Source organism: Dromiciops gliroides, chromosome 1 (genome assembly GCF_019393635.1).
Source record: "Dromiciops gliroides isolate mDroGli1 chromosome 1, mDroGli1.pri, whole genome shotgun sequence".
NCBI lineage: Eukaryota > Metazoa > Chordata > Mammalia > Microbiotheria > Microbiotheriidae > Dromiciops > Dromiciops gliroides.
This window is the reverse complement of record NC_057861.1, coordinates 11,906,987-11,912,986: the sequence shown is the minus strand read 5'-3', so window position 1 is coordinate 11,912,986 and position 6,000 is coordinate 11,906,987.

Below are 6,000 nucleotides of genomic sequence, written 5' to 3'. Positions count from 1 at the left end.
TACCCAGGGAGCTTTTGATGACAAGGAGCAGCCCAGGAGGGCACTGGTCCCCCGCCCCCAAGATGAAGGCATGGTCAGGCACAGCATATGTTGTGGGCCCTACCCAGCCAACCATCGGGAACGTGGCCACTCCTGTGGAACGGCGAGATGTCTTTGTGTCGCCAAGTTCTCTATGGCCACGTTTCTGGGATGCTGTTCTCAACTCTCCCTGCCAGTGAATCAATATTACGTCTACACCCTCGGTTAAACAGAACTCTGTTTCAGTTCTATCACTTCATGGGGATTAGCCATCTGGAAGCTGAAACAGGCCACAGAGTAAAGAATGGGATCCAATTTTGCATTCGCCAAAATGAGCCGTACCAGGCTCAATTTATGGCAGATGGTTATGCAGTCTCAGCAGGCAAAAAATCTCCCCGCAAAGAATCATGTTGATGCCAATTACTGTAATAGGAGCCAGCGCACTGACTGGATAAGGTTTACGGGTGATGGTGGAGAGGGCGGGTGCGGCCCTGACCTGCAGGTGGTAGCATGATGGAGGCCCCGTTCATCCATTAAGATCACTTAAGAGGGGGGGAAGGGGGGAGCTTCGACACGAAGCAGAAAGATTTCCTTTCTACAGGATGGAAGAGAGACGGAGCGAGCCCCCCACTGGGATCACAGAACCAAGGAATGTCAGAGCTGGAGCGGGCCGACTGAGACTCACAGAATGACAAAGCTGGAAAAAAACTTTATAAAGTACGATGTCAAAACAGAAAGGACGTTAGCTGGAAGAACCTCAAGATACAAAACCAGAGCCCAGACAACCCTTAGAACAAGGGATGTCAGAACTGGGAGGAGCCTAAGAAAAGGAGATGTCAAGGGCTGGGAGAGGACTCAGAACAGGGGATGTCAGGACTGGGAGGGGCCTTAGAACAGGAGGTGTCAGGGCTGGGAGGGGCCTCAGAACAGGGGATGTCAGAGCTGGGAGGGGCCTCAGAACAGGGGATGTCAGAGCTGGGAGGGGCCTCAGAACAGGGGACGTCAGGCCTGGGAGGGGCTTTAGTGCTTCCCATCTCCCAGCTCCAGGCCCCTCATGTGCCATGCACAGAGCCTCTCACGCACAGGATGAGCTATCTGGGACATCCTTGGAAAGAACCACAAACCCTGATGAATAAGTTAACCATCCCATGGTGCCCACTATGCGCCAGGATCTGGGCTGATATTCAGGACACAAAGGCAGAAGTGAGAGGACCCCTGCCCTCGGTGGGGGGGGGGGGGGTACTCACACACACAGATGCAGAATGAATACAGGGTAATTTGGGGAAGGAAGAAGGAAACACAGTTCCCTACACAAAACGAGGCTCTCAGGAGATGAAGCAGCCGGCGCATTCTGCAGCCCAGCCGCCGTCCACCTGGGAAGAGTCAGAGACAGCTTCGGGCACCGCAGAACACTGGGCCTGGAATCAGGAAGATCCAAGTTCGAATCCAGTCCCAGACACTTACTCGCTGTCTGACTCAGCTTCCTCAATGTAAAGTGGGGATGATAACAGTACCTCCCTCTTAGGGTTGAAGATCCACAGAGATCACATTTGGCACATAGTAGGTGCTATGGAAGTGTTAACTATCATTACTTCCTAAGCCTCCCCCGACTCGAGCCCTTTGCTCACAGAAACGTTCCTTGCTCTGGATCACAGAAGGAAGCCGACTTTGGCCCGTACAGGATGCTTGGGCTCAAGCTTTTGGGGGGGGGGGGCAAGGAAGCCCCATTCACAGATCCCCCCCTCCACTGTAACACAGTGCTGCTCATTCCCATAACTTCAGCAAGGCCCAGACTTATGGGGAGCCTCTTTCAAAGGAAGGCCACTGTCCCCACTGCCCAGCTGCCCAGCAAGTTGAGAGTCACCTCCATACAGGATCATGCCTTGGGTCACAGGTGCAAGACTGAGAGCTTAAGGCTCTGAGGCCTGGGGGGAGGGGCCTTGAAGGTCCCTCAAGTCCACCCCCTCATTTACTAGAGGAGAAAGAAGAGACCCAGGGAACTTTGGTGACTTGTCTAGGGCCACATTTCCAGCAAACATCTCAAGTGGAATTTGAACTAGGGTCTTCTTACTGCCAAGTCCAGCCCTGGACCCACTATCACCACACTGCCGTCCAGCCCAGCTCCACCATTTTATGGATGACGAAACAGGCTCAGGAAGCTTCACTGGGCCTGGAGTAACGACGACTTGAATTCAGATCCTGCCTCAGACACTAGCTATGTGACCCTGGGCAAGTCACTTCACCTGTTTTCCCCAGCTTCCTCATGTGTAAAAAGGAGATCATGATAGCGCTTCCCTCTCCCAGTTGTTGAGAGGATCAGATGAGATAATGTTTGTAAAGGTTGAGCAGAGGGCCTGGCACAAAGGAGGTGCTTATGTAAACGTTCGCTATTATTATTAAATCCTCCAATTCCTGGGCCTGTGCTGTGTCTACCACCCCACAATGACCTAGAGGTAGTGCGTCCCCAGAGGCAGCGGGTTTCCATGGAAAGAGCCGGGTCTCTGCAACCTGTCCTTGAATCTCCACTCTTGTGTGGCCTTGGGCAAGTCACTTAATCTCATGAGGCCTCGGTTTCCTCGCCCATCAAATGTTAGACTAAATGACCTCTGAGCTTTCTTGTGGCTCTTCCAGAGGTCTGTAAGTCCTGAAGAAATGACCATTCAGGGAAGCTAGAGGCAATGGGAAGATCGATGTAAGGAAGGTAGGAACCATCCAATCAGGACTTTGAAGTGGAGCATGTGTGGAGATGGGGTCAGGGAAATGGATGAGGGAAGGGATAAGCAGGGAGGGCAAAGGTGGTGACTGGTCAGCACGATCCAGGAAAGCCTACAACATGCAGGCTGGCCCTTCCCTCAGCAGGCTTGTGTGAAGCCACGGACAAGAGCCAAAGATGGGCAAGCAGGGAAGGAGCTCGACCTTCGGCCACTTGGGACTGAAGACGTCCACCATGCTGAGGTCACGGGTCCACTGGAACATTGCCCCAGCCCCTCCACCTACATCCCCTGGGGACAGGCATGGCTAGGAGGACGAAGTCGCCTGAACATAAGCTGTCCCTGGACCATTTCTCCTGCTGGACAGAAGTCGTCTTCAGACACTCAAAGGAAAGACCAGGCAAACGTGGAGGCTGGCAGGACTGGCATCTTGTGGGACTGCTCAGAGCAGCTTCCACCATTGGCAGGGGGGACCTCATGGAAGGGACCAACAAGCGGGAGGATGAGTACGACCAATGCGAGGGACACACACTTGCCTTGTGAGCCAGGCCTGGAGGTCGGACTGGAGCATTCCCCTGTAGAAAAAACATCATGGGCTTGAAGCATGGGGGCCGCAAATCCAAGCTGGGACCTTGGCAAGCCATTATCCCCCCCTCCCCCCACTCTTGGGCTCTACCAGCTGTCTGTCCACCCCCAGCCCCAATCATCTGGCAGGGCTCCCTACAGGTGACCCCAAATGTGTCCCCCAAAGCCTGAAGGTGCTGCTGTGCATTAAGTCCTCCGGGCTTCTCTTGAATCGAGGACATCTTCATTACTATATTGTCTTTGACAAGTCCAAACCTATCGCTGTCCTTAGGAAGAGGCTGGAGAAAGGAAAGGTGACTTCCCCAAGGTCACAAGGCAAGATGGAGCCTCCGAAAGGGAGAGAGCCTTGGATTGGGGGCCTAGTTCCACAGTGATTGGAATTCTACCACTTGCCCCCCATGTACTTTTGGATTCACCTCTTTGGGCCTGTTTCATCATCTGTAAAATGGGGGGGGGGGGAGATCTCTAAGCCATCTTTTAGTTCTGATGAGTCGAGAGACTATAATGCTGCTCTTCAGACCCCCCCCCAAGCTGTTTCCTACCACTCCATCCCACTTCCACAGGAGCAAAGATTCACAGAGAAAAGGGACCCTCAAAGTCACTTTACAGATGGGGACGCTGAGGCCAGGGCCACACAGGTGCTAAGTGGTGTAAGAAAACAGTTCTTGTGGCTCAGAAATTCAGCATTCGTGTCCAGCACCAGCTCACCTCAGGGAGGATGATGCTAAGTGTGGCTTGATCCACAGGGACAGGGGAAGTGTCACAGGTGACGGGACGTGGAATCCAGTGCTGGAGGGACCTCCGGAGCCCTCTCGTCCAGCCTCCTCGTTTTGCAGAAGAGGGAAATGAGCACCCAAGAGGGAAGCAGCTGCTCAGGGTCCCACAAGTACCAGGCATGAGAGGTAAGATTTGAAACCAGGTCCTGGCAGCTCCAGAACCAGTAGGTTGTTTGTTGTTGTTGTTGTTTTAAGATCATAGGAAAAAACACTGGATTTGGAGTCAGAGGTCCTGAATTCAAATTCTGCATCTGCTTCAGGTAAGTCACTTAAACCCCATTACTTTATCTTGAGGAAACTGAGGACCAGGGCAGTCAAGTTATTTGCTGAAGGGGACCAAGGCCATAGATGGCAGAGCCCACATTTGAACCCAAGTCCTCCCTACCCCACGTTGCCTCCATCGACTGAGGGGTTGGCGCAGATGACCCTGAGGTCCATCCCTTCAAGATCTCTTCAGACAGAAGATGCCAAGCACGCGCCGCCGTTGGGCGATGCGGAAGAGGAGTGGCAGGAGGCGGGCAGGAGGCCAGCCAGGCCTACTGCTAAGAGAATGTGTAATCAGGATTCCTCAACCTTGCCAGCCAGCTTGCCACGCGATGATGCCCAGGGGCAAACCTTTTGCTCAGCACCTACATTAATAAATGCTGTAAGTAAGTCTCTCTCCGGTTCCACTTCGTGAAGCTCGATCCCAGGCGGCAGGCTGGGCAATCTTGCTATCGACTGATTAACAAGCAGTGTTGGAATATATTAGGGACCAATGAGCCATGGGGACATCCTGATGTTCATTCCATTGCCTCTCAAACACTGCACAGATAAACAGTTATGGCACCCAGGTGAATTCTCCCTGACTCAGGGAAACTCAGGGCCGGGCTCGGCAGCAGAAGCCTGGGCCCTCCCTGGGCCCTGGGAGCCATCAGCTCAGGTGAAGGTGAACCCATTAGCATTCTACTTCTTGCCTTACAAATGCCAATACAGGATGTAAGGGAAATCTGGTACCTTTTGTGGCAGCAAATGATTTTCAAGTTGAAGGCAACAGATGTTATTTTGGGGACAACCACAATACTCCAAAATAAATATCTCCAATGAGAAGAGGCCTAAGCATCAGGGAAGACCACCTGAGAGACAGGGCTCAAAGTGGCTCTGCCACTAACTAGCTGGGTGACCTTGGTAAAGTCACCACCCCAATTTGGACCTCAGTCTTCCCCATCCATAAAACCTAAGGACTGGAGAAGGCTCAAGTGATCTTGGGCAGCACCGCATAAAAGATGAGGCAGAATAATTTGGTGTGTGTGATGTATATATATTATATATAACATATATGTGTATATACATACATGGAGTGGGAAAGGAAGGCGATTTCTTCAAAAGGGGGAAAAAAGGAGGGAGAGAGAGTGGAGGAGGGAGGAGAAGAGGGAAGGAGAGAGGAAGGGAAAGAGGAGAGAGGGTGAGAGCAACAGAGAAGAAACAGGGAAGTAGGAAGCTTTGTCTCAATTCTCAGTGTCCTTTTCCTTGTTTCTATAGCGCATCATCAATCAATGAGTATTTATTTAAGCATTTATTAAGCACCTACTAGGTACCACGTTTTACCCCACCTTCTCTCATCTGACCTTTATTTAATTGGCCTTTGGAGCTGGGCGATGCCACAATTTTAGAGATGAGGAAAACAGTGCAGAGAAAGGGAACCTGATTTGGAAACATTTAAAGGGGCTTCCAGGATTAGTGCTGTACGATACCTGCAGCCTCTCTAGGAATCTGCTGTGTGATTTGGGCCTCAAAGGAGGTCACTTTTTTCATTCACTGAATAACGTTGGACATCCTGAATGGATCCCAACTATTTCAAGGTGGCGTCGAATAAACTTTTTTTTTCTTTTTTTTTTTTTTAGTGAGGCAATGGGGGTTAAGTGACTTGC